The sequence below is a fragment of the Uloborus diversus genome, chromosome 1, assembly GCF_026930045.1.
Source record: "Uloborus diversus isolate 005 chromosome 1, Udiv.v.3.1, whole genome shotgun sequence".
In the NCBI taxonomy this organism is placed as follows: Eukaryota; Metazoa; Arthropoda; class Arachnida; order Araneae; family Uloboridae; genus Uloborus; species Uloborus diversus.
This window is the reverse complement of record NC_072731.1, coordinates 79171604-79192846: the sequence shown is the minus strand read 5'-3', so window position 1 is coordinate 79192846 and position 21243 is coordinate 79171604.

Here is a 21243-nt window from a genome sequence, read left to right as displayed (position 1 = left end):
AAAAAATTATTTAAAAAATAACTGTTGGGAAAATGAAAGTATTTTCTGGATCCTTGTTTTTTTTTTTTTTTTTTTTTTTAATTATTACTAGTTCTATCAATTTCAATGACTAAAAATAGTACTTTTGACTGAAGGAAACAACCCCATTGTCTTTAGAATGTACTACAATATTCGGAACCGCATTGTGTTGATCAGGGGCGGGTGGGGACGGGGGGAAGCATGAGAGTCACAGCCATCCCTTAAGTGACCAAAAATAGCCTAAATACACATTTTGGAGACATATAGTTCGAAAACAATTTCCCAGAACTCCTATGTACGCACCAAAATGACACTTATGCTTCCCACTCCCTTCTGGAAATGATCTCCTCCAAAATAGGAAGCTGGTTCCACCCTTCGTGTTGTTAACCAGTGCTGTGGTTGGAAAAAAAATAATTGGAGGAACTCATACTTTCCCAGTAACAGTCAGAGAAAGAAGAAAAAAAAGCATGAAAGAAGGCTTAGTGCTTCTTAAAAATATCGCGAAAAACAAAAGAAAAAAGTCAAAAATAAATAAAATAATTGAATAAATATCGAAAAATTACAAATCGGAAAGCAGGGTATTGAGATGGGGGAAAATGTCAGTCGGTTTGCTCCCCCCCCCCTAATAACTTTTGAGTGAATTCCGATTCGAACATTTAATTTTTTTTTAAAGATCTCGGCATGGGCACTGCATTTAAATATTTCATTTTTTTATCTGAACAATTTTTGGTTCAATTTTTAACAGTTCAAAAAAACTTAATATTAGCGCCAACGGGCGAAATGCAATGGAAATATAAATTTCGAACTTAAGAGACGAATTTGCTTCAAAAAAACTTTGTAGGAAAAAGCTTTTGAAAAAGAACATGCATAGAAAATATCTTTTTGATTTGAAAAATTTTCCTTTCAATTTTAAACAGTTCAAATCCCTTAACATTAGCGCCTACGGAGAAACTAAAAATCAATATAGATCCCGAACTTAAAGGCGAATTTACTTCAAACAAATTTTGTTAGAAATAGCTCTTGATGACTAACTCCCGACTACGACTCCTAGAATTTCAGGGCAGTCGACTCCGACTCCTATACACGAAAATGAGTCTGACTCCGACTCCTTGACTCCGGCTCCGTAGGTTTGGGAAAAAATTAAACACGAAGGGAAAATGACTTGATTCTGACACTTGGAATTTTAAAGTCTTTGACTCCGACTCCTTTATCCCAAAATAAGTCCCACACCGCAAACATCGACAGGGTTGTGGACTTAGAGGGAAAATGATCAATTCCGAGTCTCTGAATTAAAAATCTTCGCTCTTATACCCAAAAATGAGATTGGCTCCGCAGTCGTGGTTTTTACTGTGAAATAATTATTGTTGGTATGATTTGTTTTTTTCTTCACTCTAAAGTTTTAATTTAAGTATTTAGTAGTTCCTGGCGCAGAAATTCGGAGTCCTTTATGTTTCTACATAAAGATATGCACAGACGATTTTCTTTCATAATAAAAATTATTTTTTTTTAAATTGACATTTTATTCGCAACTCCAGCAAACAATAGGGGGCACTGCAGCCACTGTCTAATGGCGGACGAAAAAGGTAAAATAAACGTACGCCGAATGCTAATAAACCTAGTAATTTTTGTTTGTACGCATGACTTTTTTGTTTTATTCTTTTTAAATTAATTTTTAAAGTGTTGTAGACACTCTGGCCGACGTAGAAAGAAATGAGAATTCAAGAATCATTACTAAACGTTAGAAATTAATGCAAATTTGGTATTTCTTAGTTGTAAGCAGCCACTTCCCCGATGTTGAATTCGATATTCATCAATTCTTGATGGAACTACATTTTCATTTTGGCCATAAGAGCACTATAAATATTTCATGTAACAAAACCTTTGTTTACCATTGTTATCAAAAGAGGAAAATGATTGCTTCTTTGTTTTGTTTGGCTAGCGCTAATTGTTTTACATTTGTCGCCGAGTTATTTCCCAAATTGCCGAATCGGTAAATTTTAATTTTTTCTGTTTCCATTTTTTTTAATTTTTGAATTATGATTTAATTCTGTCATGCATCATCAATAAAATTCTCACGGATACATGGTGGTGGTTTTCTTTTTAATTGATCTTCCATTATTTCTTTAAACTTATTGAATTCTGTAATCTTTCTACCATTTCAATCCACACATGATAAAAAATAAAAATGATTCAGAACTGACATGCGAAATCTCGCCAAGGGTTCTTTGCTAGCACAATACTAAAACTATAACCCTAAACTATAATCCCACAATTTTGGCGATGAAAATTCTCAGTGCGTTAAACATTTTTCATTTCATTCTACAATAATATAATTCAAGAAAATATTTTGCAAACTGTCCTTTCCAACTAAATGCTGTAGTAAAATTAGGTTAGTTAAATTAATTATTTTTAAACTAGGCGGAGATGAAAGCCCTAATTCTTTTGCTAATATTACCAAATCCTACTTTCGAGTTTAAGATTCCAAAAAAAAATACATATTCTTACAAATTTACACAAAACTATAAAAACAAATTTACCTGGTATAACGTTATTCTCTTTCAAAAAAAAAAATGCATCGAACAGACGAGAATTTCTTGCTAATGCGAAGTTTGTTAATCCAGAGTTTTCTTGTGTTTACGCTTTCGCCATTTGCGACAATCATCTCACTTTTTAGAGGGAAATAACAAAAACTAACATTATTTTGAGAAGCTCGAGACTACCATTAAGGGACGAAACAATTTCTGTTGCTAAAAGCAATCTAAGGCACATCGAATGCGTTAATAAATACACATAGCAAACTGCGTATGTTTACCAACAGACACACGTGGAACGCAATGTTTTACCTTTTTCTTTAATTTTGTAAATCACCTCAAGGTAGCGATTTCGAGCGCTGGAGTTGCGAATGGGTTTTTATTTCATTTTGTAAGTACATTTTTTTTTAAGTTATTTTTTGAGAAAAACTTTTTTTTTGATGTAATGTATATATTTTAATACTAGTGGTACCCGCACCGCTTTGCCCGTAATAGAAAATTGAAAGGTCATTTGGTTCGCCTGTATATTCACAAATGTATGGTGAATTTTCTCGCCAATTGGCTTGTGCCCATGTTACGGTTCCACGTTATGATAATTTCGTAATTTACTCGTCCATCTTATGATAATTTTGTTCTTAAAATTGGAATAGAAAAAGAACCACATCGAATTTTTGAAAAATTGCTTCGAGGTGCACACCCCCATGCTACAAGCTAACTTTGTGCCAAATTTCATGAAAATCGGCCGAACGGTCTAGGCGCTGTGCGCGTCACAGAGATCCTGACAGACAGAGAGACTTTCAGCTTTATAATTAGTAGAGACGTACCGAGTAGCACTTTGGCCGAGTAGCCGAGTACCGAGTACTCGGCCTTTCACTACTCGGCCGAGTACCGAGTTACCGAGTACTCGGCCTTTCACGACTCGGCCGAGTTACCAAGTACCAATTATGCTTTAACAAGAACCACCGACACACATGTGATGAATTTTGAACTTATTGGAATAGTAGTATAGACCTCCTTGTCCATATAATAGTTTTTAAAACTAAATTCCTGCTGAAATTTAATTACGTATTATATAAACAATTTTGTTTGTCAAAAATTTTACCAAAAAATGATTTTTAAAATTAAAAATAAATAAATAAAAGGTATGATTAATCAAGTTGAAATTAAAACAAATTACAGTAAAATCCCTCTAATGCGGACACTAACAGGACAATTTTTTTTGTCCGCAATAGAGAGGTGTCTGCAGGACAGGGGTTTAATAATGTTATTTGCATTGGAACTGGGGAATTAAAAATTGTCCGCATAAGAGGGGTGTCCGTTAGGAGGGGTTTCACTGTATACCAATCAATTATAGTTCTAGTCCGCCAAACATAAATATTTTTTTAAAGCAGATAAAACAAATGTGCAAGAACACTGCAGACACATGTTTCCGCCCCCCACCCCTTACAAAGAATGTCTTTTTCAGTGCATAACATGTGAGCTAGAGAAGGTAAAGACATTCAACAAAAAAATCCAACTTTTGTCGGATGCCTTTAAATCCACGAGCTCCCATTTTGTGCATAGAAAAAGGAATTCCTTGTAACTTCCAAAACATGTATCTGCAGTGTTCCTACACTGTGCTTTTAACATTGTTTTATTTCCTTTAATTTTTTAAGCAAAGGTATTTTTATATTTTTTATAACTAATTTTTGTTTGTAGCAAATATCCATTTTTAATATAAAAATTCCATATTTTCTATACTTGCCTTTTTTTTGCATAATTTTTAATAAACAAGTTTAATAAACTTTGGGGACATTAATAGAAAGATTTATACCATTGAAGCATTACAAACTTCATTATTCTCAAAATTTAACTTATAAATTTTAATTGTAAATTATTGCAGAATATAATGCTTGCTCTTTTTTTTTAATATAAATTTTGGTACCTGTCTTGGACAATATTCAATTTTTTGCAACTACTCGGTATTGGCCGAGTATCTGATCAGAATTTGGCCGAGTACCGAGTACTCGGCAAATTGGCCGAGTATGCCGAGTACCGAGTAATTACCGAGTACTCGGTACGTCTCTAATAATTAGTAAAGAAGCTTATAATTTTTTATTCTTTTCTTCTTTTTAAAAGCGATTAAAGATTTTTTTAAGGAAAACTATATAAACTGCGTCGTTTATTGGTGCTACTACTTTATTTGTTCGTTTATTTATTTTTAAAGCATCTATTTCTTCAGATAAGCGAGGTATATCTTTGTCCCTAGAAATCAGCTGAAAATAAAATGCTACAAAAGTTACGTTTGAAATAATTAGCGATTTTAGCTAATTTTGAAAATATTGATCAAATACTAGAAAGTCGATATTGGTATAAGGGAAAGTAGGCTCGTTTAGTTCTGGACGGAATTTCTTGTTCTTGTTTACATCTGGATAATATTTTTTGTTAACGGAGTGCAGACAGTAAATAAGTTATTAAAGTTTCTACGAAAACATAATCATTATTAGTTTAAGTCAGTGGTTCCCAAAGTGGTCCGCGGGGACCCCCAAGGGTTCGCCGCAGACTGCAAGGGGTCCATGCAAATGAAAGAGAAAGTTGGGTATCCATTAGATGCAAATAAGGGTCCACGAGCCTGGATCCTATTTCAGCAAACTTGCACTGAAATTTAGGCATTCTTAACTCTATAAATGCCATAGTTAACCAAACACAGATTTTATTCCTTTGCACTTATATATAACTAATTTATGTCGGGTAAAATTTAACCATCTGATTCGCTGTACTGGAACGATGGAGTTGAATTATCACAGTCCCTGAATAGTTTTAAATCGATCCCTAGAAAGGGGGTTCACAAGAAATTGGTAAACGCGGCAAGGGGCCCACGGAACAAAAAATGTTTGGGAACCCCCGGTTTAAATAAAGATTAACATAACTTTATTATTGACATTAATGTTAATTGATTACAGATGGGATTGGGGAAAGAGGTGAACGGGTAGCGAATGTTACAAAAATGTTTTGTCGTCCCACACTTTTTTTATGTAGTCGCCATGTGGCGAGTAACGACCTCTAACTTTGATCTTCAGCGAACATTCGGAGTTTTGAGTTTTTGAGTTGTGCCATTTTTTTTTCTAAGCGTGCGGTACGATGAACTAATAAAACGATGAATGACGTTTTGCTGCAATCAATCGGCACATGTTTTGATCAACGCGAATCACGTGAAGATGGTTAAAAAGCAAGGCCAAAAACCTATTGCTTCAGATTCACAAATTACTAAATCATGAATGATGCTGAAACAAAAGCCATAAGAAGGAAAGTAAAACTTATTTAAGTTTGATATATTAAAGATAATGAGACTGCGTTATAGAAGGAGAATTATTATCCCTGCTCAAACGAAGCAATGAACTTATCATGGTTGGAAACTCTTTTTCCAACTAGCGGATGGTAAAATGCCAAATGGTTCATCCCTTCTGCTTGCACAACATCAAACAATAGGTCATAAAGCTGACTTCTATATCACTTGAGAAACTGGAGTGCTTCTAACGTCAATATTCAGCGTGAGTCTGTTATGAAATAACAGTTCCTCTCGTAAACAACAATTATTTTTAGGTATTCCATTACTGAAGTTATCAGTTTTGTTTTCATTGAGAAGAAATTAGTAAACTGATCTCATGATAAGAGTGCTGCGTTTTGAAATTTGTTTTTTACAGTTATCGAGAACAGGGCACAGCGCATTTATTTTAGAACTCCGAGTTTGGTGCACGAGTCACCATTTTAAAATCAGGATTGCTTTTAATCAAGAAACATTGCACAAGAATTTCTGTTTGGGCGGTTTATATGTTCTAAAACCTCAACTAAACTCAAATTTTGTCTGAAATGATTTTCTTTAAATCAGAAAATCAAGTCTTAACAGCTCAACATACTCTGGAATACCAAACAACATCCAACGTCTGAAAAACTCTCTGAAATTCTAAAATAGCATGCAACATCTCTAAAAGTCTGAAATCGAGTCAAACGCCAAAAATATTCTCTGAAAATAAAAAAAACACCGCCCTAGGTTTTAAAATATTTTCTGACACCCAAAAACATTCTTTGAAAATAAAGACCAGAGTGAGGTGTCTCAAAACATTCTCCCAAAATAAAATTTAAAAAACAAAACAAGTAGGGTAGACCGACCAGTGAGTGAACACCACCCAGTGAATGAACAGCGTGTCATTAAAAAAAAATAATAATAATAAGCTTCCAATTTTTTTTCTAAATAAATTCACTATAAAAGCGTTCTTTATTGATATTCTAAGCTATCTGACACCTGATTGGTTAATTTGGATACGCATTTTTTTCCTGAAAATTTTTTTTAATTTTTACTGCCGTGAATCGTTCTTTTTCTTTTTCAAAATAATAAGGCTGGTTTCGTGCTATCAATTACTTTCATAAATATTATTTTTATAACTAAATTTTATTTTTCAACTCTACGAAAGAAAAATTGAGTATACATATTTAGGTTATGGATTTAAATTGTTTCAGTCAATGCAGAATGCGTAGATTTTCACGTAGAGGGGTGTTCAGTCACTGGGTACGAAAAATCGCGAAAACCCAGTGAATGAACACTGGCAAAATTTATTTTGATTTAAAAATAAATTTGAAGTTTCTTTGAGATATTTTCATTTTCGTACTTTTGTGTAATGCAGATAGTTTTATACGCTTATTTATTTATGTATTTCATTATATATTTTATAATTTCTTTATTTTTGTTTTCGCAAACAATACACTTTTTACTGAGTTTTATCTTTTATCTATCTATATCTCAATCTGTATATTACCCTATCTACCTGCATATCTATTTTAACGCTCTCACTATCTATCTACCTATATATCTATCTGTCTGTAGATTTCTACCTATCTGCATCTATCTATCTACTTATCGATCAATCTAACTATATATCTACTTATCTACATCTATCTATCTATCTATGTCTTTATCTCTCTTGATAGATAGGCAGGCAGATAGAGAGATATAGAAATAAATGTATATATACAAAGGGAGAGAGTAGATAGGTAGATATGTATGTATGCTTGCATATAGATAGATAGATAAATAGATAGAGGAAGATATAGAGATAGATATATTAAAAGTAAGAGGTTAATAGATATATATGTAGATAAATATAGAGATAGAATAGGTAGGTAGATAGATAGATAGGTCGATAGATTTATTGATATATATATAGATATGTAGAGGTTAATAGATAGATAGGTAGATATATTGAAAGGGTGGTAGACCGATAGATAGGTGGACAGATAGATATAGATAGATAGATAGATAAGTGGATATATAGATAGACCGATAGATAAGTAGATAGATTGATAGAGATAAGTAGACAGATAGATGGATAGATAAATAGATAGGTAGCTAGATATAAATAAGTAGTGAGATATATAGATAGATAAATATATAAGTAGATGAATGGAAGATAAGTGGATAGATAAATAAGTACGAAGCGTGTTTTTAAAGTAAGTTCCGTTTTTATATAAAAAAGGAACGAGTACAGATAGAGCTAAGTAATTTAGTGCACAAAATTCTACCACCCTTACGCTATTTTTCGACATTGCTCCCGTGATTTTCCAAGCATTTGTCATAGCGTGGTACAGGTTTTTGTATACCTATTCGTACAAAGTTACCGCCCGTTTAGTCAACCATGAGGACTCTTACAGGGCTTTGGCTGGGGCGTTTTTAAACATCCTCTGGTCTGCCCTCACCTCGCTCGCAGCATCTTTCATTTGTTTCGGCATCTAAAGTCTTTTCAAGGTAGTCTGTGGCACAACAGCAATTATGAGCTCATAGAACATGTTATCCCATGGCTGACTACACAGGCGGCAATTTTCTATGAATAGGTATACAAAAACTTGTACCACGCTATGACAAATGTTTGGAAAATCACGGGAGCAATGTCAAAAAATAGCGTAAGGATGGTAGATTTTTGTGCAATAAATTTCTTTGCTCTATCTTTACTCGTTCTTTTTTTATATCAAAACGGAACTTACTTTAAAAATACGCCTCGTAGATAAATAGATAAGTATACAGGTAAGTAGATAGATGGATAGATAAATAGATAGATAGCTAGATATAAATAAGTAGTGAGATAGATAGATAGATAAATATATAGTGGTTAGATATAGATAAGTAGATAGATAGATAGATAGATAGAAAAATAGATAAGTGCATAGATAAATAGACAAAGAAATAGACCGATAGATGTGTAGATAGAAAAATATGTTTTCAGATTAACCGATAGATATACAGAGATGGATAGAGATATAAAAAATAGATAGAGATAGATAGATAGATAGATAGATAGATAGATATAGTTATATAAATAGATAGATAGATAAATAGATATAGATAGTTATATAGATAGATAGATAGATCTCAAAGAAACTTAGTTTCTTTTTGAATCAAAATTTATCATGTTCATTCACTGGACCAATTTGTGTTCATTTACTGGTTGGAGGTGTTCATTTACTGGGTCATTTTGTGCCATTTTTTCTTTAAACACCTAAAAAAGTCGGAAGCGGTACCATTTAGGTTTCCGGGATTTTTTTGATATTTACATAGATCAATTAAAATGTTTTAACTACCACGATCTGTATAGTATAGAATTTAAAATTACTAGGATTTTTTAAAAATGAAATTGTGCTTAGCTGCTCATTCACTGGTCGGTCTACCCTACTGTGTCCGACGTGAGAAATTCGCCGAAAGTAATTTTAATGAAATGAAATGTGGGATACTGCTGTTAACGCTTCTAAATATGGAAAATTAAGCCTAGTAAAGGTGCTTATTAACTTCAATGTAGCCACCCAGTTTTGCCGACAAGAAATTTCCTTTCCCATGGTTTTTCAGTTTCAATCATACCTGTCGAACCTCGACAACTCGAAGCTAATAACTCGAATATTCCTTTATCTCAAAGTTTTCATCGGATCTCAAACTCTTGAGACTGTTAGAAACTTTCCATAACTCGAACTACCAATAACTCGAACGTTTCAGCCGGTCCCTTGGGACTTCGAGTAATTGAGAGTTGACTGTATTTAGGAAGGGAAGGCGGGGTTGAAATATCGGTGAAACTGGGGGCAAACCAACTTCAAGTCCCCTCCCTTCTTCCTTAAAAAAAAAAAAAAAGCACACGCACAATAATGGAAGCGACACAAGATTATTCCGAAGTGGAGTGACAGCTCAAAAATTCCGCATTTCGAAAGTGTTGAATGGACTTGCAATATTATGGCTTCAAAAGTTTCATAGAATTTTATTATGTTTCCTCAATTTTATGTTGATGTTGTTGTTGATTTGTGCCAGCAAGGTTGAGGTACGCTGCTTCACCTTTCCTACTGTACCGTTATTCGGTGTGAAGTCCGACTTCCACAGTACACACATGTCATAAGGACCCGTTTATAGGATAGGCAATCATTTACAGCACAACACATTCACACAAAAAAAAGACAAGGACAGGAAAAAGAAAGTGCATCCATGCCCGAGCAGGGATTCGAACCCGAAACCTTCCCATTGCAGTCTGACTTCTCTGGCCACTAGACAAGGCGATCGACTAGGCGATAATTTTAATTAATTGCCTTAATCATTGATGTTACAATAAAATAAAGATGCTTGTGAATAACATGTGTCGCAATTCGATGAAGAAGTGTACCTAAACCCCCTCCTCCTTTCCCATTTTCGTTCTGCTTTAAAAAGACTGCAGCGAACTTGCATAACTCTCACAGTTCGAGAGAAGCTTCCATTAAAAACGATCGAGCTATGAGTGGACACACTGCATGCATTAAAACGCGACCGTAAATTAAAATAACCCAACTACCGCTCAATGTCATTACTTCTTTCTATTTGCTTCTGTGTATGCATAATGAAGGAACACAAGCCCCCCCCCCCCTCCCCCGATAAAATAACTCAAATAACAAAACAATCCGACTCGAGTAAAGCTAATTTTAATTCACTTCAAGTTCAAAGCCGTCACCATTACAACAAAGCTTTCCAACCATTAATTCCCGGGCTCATAAATTCTATCGCTGGCTTAACTTTTCTCATTTTGGCATTTAAAATTTATCATTGGCATTGTTATTCGCCGTAAGAACAAGATTTATTCCGAAAAGCAAACAAGAATTTATTTCTCGTCCAATTACGGCGCATTCGAACGCCAGGAAGGAAGGGGGAAAATTGATTATTAACCAGACGTTGAGAACAAACTCATTAGAACAAAAAGCGGAGCGTTGTTATTATTAATGATACGGTTTTAATGCTTGACGTAGAGAGAGAGAGAGCAGAGTGTAGTATTTAGTCGAGAACGTTAAAAGTGAAGATCACGCCATTGAGCAAAGCAAGAAAAAGGGCTTTAAAAGATTTTAGTGGATAAAAGTAAAGCCAGGGAAGTTCCTTAAAAATATAAGGTCATCTACAGCATGTGCTAAAGCTTGAAAAATATTTGATCCAATTGAAGCGTTTAGTATCAAAATCTCTCTTTTTTTAATTTACAGCAGATTTAAAAACATTTCACGACCTGCCCTCTTCATTTTTCCAAAAGAATTTTTTAAGCGAAACTTTTTATTCCGAGGGCTTTGAAATCCTGATCGGCAAATTTACTACTTACTGTATGACGGAAGAGATATAATTGTTTTTTAATTGTTGCCGAAAACAATGATGAATAATAGTAATTATAAAGTTGAAATACTTCTACTTTTTAATTACTGCCAAAAACTATGAAAAATGTTAGCAATATTAAAGTTAGGCAGCATATATTTGCTGATTTAAACGTTTCAAGTAATGCAGGTCTCTGATTTCAAGTCACGTCATCTGCTTCAAAGTGAACCCACATTGTTTAGGTTCATCATTGAAATTAGTTCGTTAACTTTTATTGACAGAATTAACTTTGTTAATTACTATTATTTTTCATTGTTTTTGGTAACATTTAAAAAGCGGATTTCGAATATTGTTTAGTTTTCTCGTTGTTCGGCTCAGTATTTTAGCGTTCGGTGGAAGAGTCAAAAATCATGAAATTCGTAGAAAATGGAGAGGGCAGTAAATGCAATAAGCAGATTAAGACTTCCACAGTGCGCTACTCATCAGGTATATTGGCAGAATTTTGTTTTGAAATGCATTTCCTATTACAAACGAACAACGACGCTTCATAAAAGCATGGGCGGATTACAGCAATCCATGCTTCTCCTGATTTCAACCGGTTTTGATTTAAGGGCGAGCGCCAACAATCTTGAGCTGAACTGTACTTATTTACAGATAAAGAATAGTTTGAATAGAGCTAGATTTGAATAAAACTAGATTTTTACGTGTCATTCAAATTATCATTTCTGAACTCGCATCTCGACTTCTTTCCAAGCAATTGTAATGCTGTGAGTGACGAGCGTGGGAGTCGCTACTATCAAGACACTTCAGCAATAGAAAGTAAAAGTGGAACTCATTTTGGTTGTAAACTTTTGCCGGAATGCCACGCAAGAGAAGATCGACGAAAAAAAAAACATTGCGTTAATCAGGGCCTGTATATATGTGTATACATACATAGGTCAGTCAGAAAGTTAGTTGCACTACTTCGTAAATATGTTCCAAGACTATTTTGATGACACTGTGTGGCAACACTTCAGACATGTACCTTTATCGTGTGACATAGCGGCTTCCCCGAGGCAAGTTTAGGTTTTTCGATAATCAGTCACAAACATGTCCCGACAGCTGCAAGTAGCGTCCAAATTGGGAATGCTTGCAGTAATTCGTTTTTGTGGGCAAAAAGGTGCAACTGCACTAAAATTTATGGGCCACTGCCTGAAGTGTATGGTGAAAATGCAATGTCACTGTAAGCTATCGGGAAATGGTGCGATATGTTTGAGAATGGACGCACAGATATTGACGACGCTAAGAGTGAGGGAAGACGAAGTTTGGGTGGAAAGTGTGGAATCACCCTCCTTACCGCCTAGACATTTCTCCTCCTGACTTCAATGTTTTTGGTCCCATAAGAACTTTCAAAGCGACGATACCATTCGGATGACGAAGTGAAAGATGCAAACCAACAATGGTTAATCGAACATTGGACGGGATTTATTTGCAGAAAGCATCGAAAAACTTGTACCACGCCTCGACAAATGCTTAAATAACGGAGGTGGTAACGTTGAAAAGTAGATTTTGAATGGAACTTTAACATAAGTTATTGTAATTTTTCAATTATTTTTCGTTTTCTTGAGCAGTGCAACTAACTTTTTGACTGACCCTCGTAATATACATAGCATGGATTTTTTTTTTCTCAACTACAACCTGCGCACAAGGGCACCTCAAGGTCACTGTGACCTGTGACCTTCTAAAAATTTCATAATTCGGCAATTTTGTTTTACAATTCAGCAAAATTACCATGATTCGGAAAACTTCAGCGTTCTATTCTGCATTATCATCATTCGGCGAAATATGGAGTTCCCTCCTGCAAAACGTGGAGTTCTATCCGGCAAAATGATCATCATTCGGCGAAATTTGGAGTTTCATTCGGCAAATTGAGAATTTCCGCCCTTCCAAAAGTTTAAATTCGGTTCATCCCTGCCTCGGCATAAAAAATTTTGGTAGGGACCCTAAAAAAAACCCCTACAATTTAGAAAAAAAAAAAAATCTTGCATTCAGCTGCGAGCGTGTGTCTCGAGCGGGGAAGGACGAATTCTTCATGGAAGTCCGGATTCCTTCATTGTGCGTCCGAGAATGCGCACACCTTTACCTGAGAGGGAATCCGGGTCTCTTTCTCGTCTGCGGCACGTGGATGCTCGCTCGCTTCCTCGCGCGGAGAAAGAAAGATGGAACACTTTTTTTTTTTCTAGCCTCGAGGAAAGGGAGCGAAGGTTATCCGCGTCAGCTGTCTGCCGCTCTCTGAGGTCAACCTCGTGTTGTGAGAAGCGCAGATCGTTTGCGAAATTGAGATTATATTAAAGGTGGAGATATTGTATGTTAGGTGACCATGCAGGGGTGCCCACCTGGGGGGGGGGGGGGTCACGGTGCAGACTGCACCACTGAAATTTTTACAGGGAGGGTTTGAGGGGTATTTTTCTCATTCAAGGGGGGGTCTTCGCGATATTTAGGGGGTGCGCCCTTGCTCTTAGGGTGGTAGAGCACCCCTGCCATGCGTCCCGTTTTGAACGGGACAGTCCTGTTTTCAGGTATTCTGTCCTGTTTTCCCAGCCCATACTGAAGCGTCCCGTTTTCTGATGTGATGTAACGGAACACTAAACTCTTCACCCGAAAACCACTGGGTAGAGCAGTTTAAGTCTTTTCGTCCTGATAAATCAAATCACGCTCAATTATTTGATACGTATTCTGTTTGCCCGAGCCTTATGCACCAGTACCAGTAGAAAGGGCTATTTTTGTTTATTTGTGAACTCAGGGACTCCACTTGATTAAGCTACAGGAGTTATGGCTTCGGGCCCGTGCATAAAAAGAAGAAAAAAGAGGAAAAGAAAAATGAGAAAAGGAAAAAGAAAAAAAAAAGGAAAGGGAAAGAATTTATTGGCATTTTTATGGCTAAATATAATATCATAATTTTAAACATAAATGATACAAAAAAAAAATTATCTGCAGTCTGCATAGGGGTCAAATGTCCTTAGAGCTAGGGAGACTTGACCCAACACTTAGGGAGACATGGCGCACCTCATGAATGTAAGAAGACCCATAGATATTGAAATCAAAAACGTAGGTTTGATGGTGTTTTTTTTTTTTTTCTAATAAGTGATATTTGAAGTGAATATACAGAATGTTCACTCTTTAGGTGAGGTGATACATATATTTTTCTTAAATTTAATCTTACCCCATATCAGCAGGAAAGCAGAAGTCGAATTCAAAACTTTATCAGATCAGACCTAAGCAATATTTCAGTTATTTTAGTAGGTAACAACTTATTGCGCTTAAATTTTTTTTTTAGAATTTTAGTTATTCGTCAAATGAAAACAATTTTTAGACCGAAATATTATACATATTACAGTTATTCATTTTTAAAAAAAATCAAGCCTTCATATCACATTCGAGTTATTGCACGAATAAAATAAAATCCTTTAGCCTAAATCACAATATTTTATCTATTCAAAAACAGAAATTCATTGAAAAAACATCAAATTAAACAGAAACATCAAATTAGTCTTTGGCTCAAGTCTCCCTAGTTAACTTGAGTCAAAGCTCCCTAGGTAGCTTTCTTTTGTTTTCCTTGAATTTGTAGCAACTTATATTAAAGTTATATAAAACTACTGCATATCAATATACAGCTAGAAAAGTGACTAAAACATGTATGCTTTTAAAATTCACTTCCCTCAAAACTGGAGGTTAAAATCTAAAAAATTCCAAAATATTCAAATTTTACTCTTAAGATACAATATCATTTAACATGAATTTCTTGTAAACTATCGATAATTCTGAAATGGCTTGTCCCTGTAAAATACTGTCGTATGACTGGTCAACCAATAATAATGTTTTCCCTTAACATCCTTTTCATGGAAAACATCCTCATGGGTCAAGTCTCCCTATGGGTCAAACCTCCCAAGTTTCCCCTAATTCTTCATGACATCATTTGCAACAATAAAAATCTCGTATTGATGTAACCAAAGTGACAGATTTACCGTATTGCAAATGTGACAATTGCAAGGGCTCTCACAACATTGCATAGGGGCCCCGAAAGGAATGCTAGTAAGAAATTGAACTCCCACGAGCATTACCAAATATTAGAGGACCATTTTATCCTAACACAGGAGTTGCTGGGAGGGCCAAACTGTATTTCAGCCAGATAAAGATCCTACACATGTCGCTCATTTGGAATAAGAGATACGAAATTAATACGAAAAAATGAAATTTTACAGGAGAAGAGCTTAAAGTTGAAATCTTCAGGCAATTTGCATTAAGAAAAGAAAGTTTGCTGTGATCTCCAGTGGTTAGTATTTGAACAAAAATCTGTCATTATTTTCGAAAGATAACGTCCTTTGAAGGCCTTTAAACGAAAAAAATATACATAAAATTTCGTTTTGGGGCACTCTTCTTCCAAACGAGCGATGTGTCAAACTCAACAAATATTCGGTTCACAATCAATAATATGAATATCAACGACTGGCTATCATTTCCTTGAATCCAACAGGAAAACGTGTGGAAACATCTAGCACAAAATTATATAAAAATGGGAACCAATATTTTTCGACTCAGGATCTTAAAGCTGCGATAGAGCAAGCATGGTATAAATTATCTCCTCCGACCACTCAAACACATTTCATATTATCATTTGTAACTATGTTTTCCCAGTTTTGAATTTTGTTTATAAATTGAAAAGTGTCTATAATTATGGAAAACCTTACTTTCTGTTCTTCAAAATAAAGTCAACTCATGATGTTTTTCTAATAAATCAAACCGAACTTGTGCTTCAAATTCATTTTATTTTTACTGTGAATTGTGTCTTTTATGCAAGTGCCTATATTTTTCGAAGAGAATGTAGGAAAACAATTATTAATAAAAATTGAAATACCATCACCATCTCTCACAGATTTAACATAAATTACTAAGTCAAAATGTAGTAAATTCAAAGCACAAATGATTTTATGGTGAAAAAAATGATTGTTGACACTTTTTTGCCATTCTAAAGTTTATATAGGGGAAAAGGGGGCTCATGTGAACACGGTGTGTTTTACTAAGCTCGCTTCAAGTAAAAAATCTGGAAAAATTCTCAAATAAGGACAGTATCAGTACCAGTTGTACCTCTTGGACAAACATTTAGAGCAATGAGCCATTTTATGTGTCTGTGGTGGCAACTTCTTTGTGTTAGCAAGTGCTAAAAAGTTTTTTTCAGTATTCTTCAAGTGAAAACATTTTTAAATCTAACTGCAATGCTAAACTTAGGTATTAGGAACCATTGTATGAACATTCAAGTAAATTTATGGCAGTGTTTAAATTTTTTCATTAAACTAAAAATTCTTTAATTTTGCGAGTTAGCTCTAAAGGACAACAGGGTACTTGTGAACACAACATCTAGGGGCACCAGTGAACAGTTCTCATAGCCGCTCTCCATAATATTATTATTAGTGGAGGATATTGTAAGCCTTAAAAAATGTGTAGATATTTATATTTATTATTTTTTTATAGTTTTTTAGGTAAATTTATTGTTAATTGTTATTATTATTATTAAGTATTTATTCATTTATGTCTTTTAAATTTTTGTTACTAAATTAATCAATTATTTCAATTTTTAATTTAATTAATAATTCAGTGTTATATAATACTTACAGGAAATAAAAAGACAAAATATTTTCATTCAATTAAAACCTGAAGTTCAAAATCATTTTAAAATGCATTACCTAACAAAGCATGAAACTTTAAAAGCAAAATATATATAGAATAACCCTTACATAATAAAAAGTTCTTTGTATTATGTAGTCATATTATTTTTTTTCTAGTTTATTCAGGGATCCGAACAGGCTACGAGGCTTAAGAATTAGACAGTGAGCAGTTATATATTTGGAAAAAAACATTTTCTTAGTGGAACAAGTAATGTACAATGGGGGTCGTTTCCAATATTTTAAAAGTTTTTTTTTCTGAAAGAACATGCTTAAAAACATAGGATCTAACCATTTTTTAAATAATTTGTTTAAGTTTAATATTTAAAAAAAAAATAAAATCGGTGATCTTTCATTGTTTACATTTCTTGCCGATGACATCACAAATGATGAAATGCAATTCTGTGTCGCCATTCAGAGCAAAATATTTAATTCGCATTTTTACTCACGTGTATTGGCAACAATATGGCTGATAGCAAGCGTACAGCGCAATTTTAATTCGCTTCTTGAGTATCATAACGTGAAAACGCGGTACAAAGATGCGCCACAAAGCATCATTTTTGACGTCATCTAGACCACGCCTTGTTTGAAAAATCGGACAGTTTACAAAATTAAATAATAAATAACTTGGGAAAATAAAAAGATTTTTCTGGGTCTATGTTATTTTTTTTCGCTTATTCTATCAATTTTAGTTACTAAAAAAACTACTTTTGACTGAAGGAAACAACCCCATTGAAACTGACGCAGTATAAGCAAACCCTTCAACTTATTTATTATTTAAACATATGTTTCATACTGAAGATTTTTCCTTTAAAATGTTATGCTTCTCCTGCATTTTTACCCGTGTTCATGTGTGCCTCAAGCCTCACACGTGCCCTTCAGGGGCACATATGAACAACTGAAGACGTTTCTTAAAAATACCATAAAGTATAGAAATAATTTTTTTCAAAAATCCGAAAAAAATCCATGACAAAAAAAAAGTTTATTCATCATAGGGACACTTTTGGCGTTGAGAAATTGATAGTATTTTTTTGAAACATAAAGAACTGAAAAAAATTGTTCACATGTGCCGCTTTTCCCCTACATGTTTTGTTCAGTGTTCAGTTAGGTGTACTTTTGTCAACTTTTTTTCTTTTACTTACTTAAGTTTCGTTACTTTTTTCTCTCTTTCAAATTTTGGCATTTTTTAAAAAAATGCTATTTTAAAGCTGAAGATGGATAAAAATTAAGAAGTAATATTACGATTAATCTTGCACCCCCCCCCCCTCTCTTTCAGCAACTTAGCTCTGTTTCACCAGTTAGCAACAAAACAGCTTTTTAAAAGGGGGGGGGGATGAGATAAAAGAAAAAATAAAAGAGCAAATATAAGTAAATTGAAATGCTCTTCATATCCAAAAAGAGCAGATGATTTTAGTGTTCAGGTCACGTTCGGCGAAGAGCGGGTTGCTATGGGAACTGGAAAAACAAACAACTAACTCCAACCATATGCGGAAGTAGTTTAGACTCTCCTCCTAAACAATATGCTGGAAAAATAGGCGATACACTTCGCAGACAGATTTTTATTTACGCATTTCTTTTTCGCATTATTTTCTCCCAGGACTTGTTTTTAGTTTCTGTTTTACAACATGCTTGTTGTTGCTCGAGGAAGTCATTCTCGTTGCAGTTCCTAGCGGTTTATATTTTCCTTTCACCTCCGAATTAAAAAAAACAGGAAATTTGCATCAACATTTGCATTTAAAGTTATCGGAGGAGGGCGAAGTTTTTTTCTTCTTACCGTGGAGAACAGGGGCGTGCACAGAAATTTTGGGGGCCGTCTCAAATGATTCTTCTGCTGCCCCCCCTCTATATTGTTTACCCATATGTTTCATACCAGTTTTTAAAAATATTGGGCCCCCTTCGAGCTCGGGTCTGGGCCAACAGCTGTCCCTTCCCCCCCCCCACCCCCCGTGAACCTCCCTGGTGGAGAAGGTAGAACTTTTCTTCCTGAGATAATTTTATTTAATCTTAACGCATTAGAGAACTGCTCTGGGGGGGGGGGGGTGGCGCCGTTTCTCACCGGAGCTCTGGGTGTTGTTTCCACTGTGCTGGAAATCTTTCTTCTTGTTGCCGTATATGTTAATAAAGAAGTCCAATCTCTAGAGCAGTGCCCGCTGAGAGCCAAGGCAGGCCCGTCGTCAGTTTGCTCGCCGAACCCCCTCCACCCCTAAAATTGGCAAAGTTTATACTATTCCGAATCTGAGCCGGGCCCCTTTAAAGGATGGGATTCTAGTTTCCGACTAGGCTGACATGGCCTCTAATCAGGGCCGATCCTAGGGTGTCGGCCGCCCATGTGCAAAGACCTAATGTGCCGCCCCTCAAGAATAATTTGCATATTGACTAATCTTTAACGTCTATAGAAATCATTCTTTAAATTTCTATGCCAGGTTCGAATTTAAAAAGGGGGGGGGGGGGGGAACAGAAGAATGATCTTATAAAAAGGAAGAATTTTTTTATAAGAAACTCCTTATGTACAATTTATATCTTTGAAGAAAGTAATAGATACCAAAATTTACAAGTCGTAAACACGCATTTTATAGTCTTTCTTCGGTGACATCAGAGAAGGGACGGAGGAAAGGGAAGCATAGGGGGAGGTGTCAGGGGTTCAGGGGAGGAGGATTGCTCCAAAAAAATTATCGAAATCGGCGTATGAAAAATATTTTTAGTTAATCTTTAATTGTGTTTGGTTGCAAGGACAAAAGAGTCAAGTATATTCAAGGTGCATGGAGAAATTTTCGAAATTGACGTCAAATATCGCAATTTTAGGAACTTTTTCGAGACTTATGGTGAAAGTAATGTTGCAGTTCTTTCCTAAAATTCTTTCAAAATTGAAATCAAATTGAAGCCATTTTTTAAGACAGTTAGGAAGGATCGGCGTTCCTCCCGAAAAATCTCCGAAACTGAGATTTTAAACCCGCAATTTTAGGTGACCTTTGTTGACGTTGCACGAGGGAGGGTGATTCAATCGTCTCCCGTCGAAAGATTTCGAAATATAAGTTTAAAACGCAAATTTAGAAATCAGCATATTTATTCCACTTATTATGAGTTATCTTGTGAGAAATTCTTGAGGAATTTTACTTGATTATAAGAAATATATGATGCGACCTGCGGCCGCCCCTTGCTTTGGCCGCCCTTATGCGGCGCACACTCTGCACACCTGCTAGGATCGGCCCTGGCAGTGTGGCAGTGATGCCCACCCCCTTTTTTTTACCCACCGCCTATACCTCAGACAAAGATGAATGTTGTGGGTTAAAACAATTTTTAACAAAATTTTTATACTATTTATTTATTTATATTTTTTTTCCTAGATTGCATGGGAAGACAAAAAAAAAAAAAAAACAATTACTAACCAAATATTGCTGTCAATATTACCACATGCTCATTTTATCAACACAAACTTTGCATCTGTTTTTTAGAAACCCATTTAGGACTAATTGACTTCAAATCTGCAATTATTATCATTCATAACACCAAATGAAGATAATCAGTAGTTTTGGAAGATTTCAGAATAAATTCTTTGTTTCGCAACATTGAACACAACGACAAGCCGCGTGGACCAGCTTCGTGGGCCACATATAGACTGCGGACCGTAGGTTTCGCACCACTGTTCTGGGGACATTGGCATCCCATATCTTCAGTGTTTTTCACTTCGACACGACGACTACTCTCTGAACTAGTAAGTAATTAAAATATCTTTTTTTTTAAAACCACCGCTCTTTAAACGGATAAACTACTAATACTGATAACAAAACATTTTCCAAGCATAAACTGTCTGCGTTCGTGAGAAAAACCATCGCAGCAATAACTATAACTTGCTTAGACCAAAAAAAAAGTAAACTAGATACTAAATGTGCGAAAATGGCACACTTATTAGTGTTCCGTTTATTTAAAACTTTCCTTGGAAAACCAGGACTTACTTCACTCCTATGCTGGCAGACCTGCTCAAACATTTTGGTCGGAGATTTTCTCGCGAACCTATCTTTTACAATGGAAATACTCACTTGATGATGGCTGTTAAGAGCGGTGTTTATTTGTTTATTTTCCATGAACAATCACTTTATTAAAACACCATTAATGCAGAATAGTGGCGTAAAGAGTAGGCGGGAGTGGCTCTCGCCCGGGGCGCAACAGCAAGAAGAGCTGCAACCAGGCCCGACAAGAGGCTATGCCAGCCGATGACAGCCAAGTCGGAAACTAGGGGGCCGGCGAAGCAAAAAAGAAAAGAAAGAAAGCAAAGAAGGAAAGGAAGAAAGAAAAAGGTGGGGGGGGGGGGGGCGGAGGACTCCGATTAAGGGAGGAAACGTAAAAATTAAGCTAAATTTACTCTTATTATTTACAGATGAGGCACTTC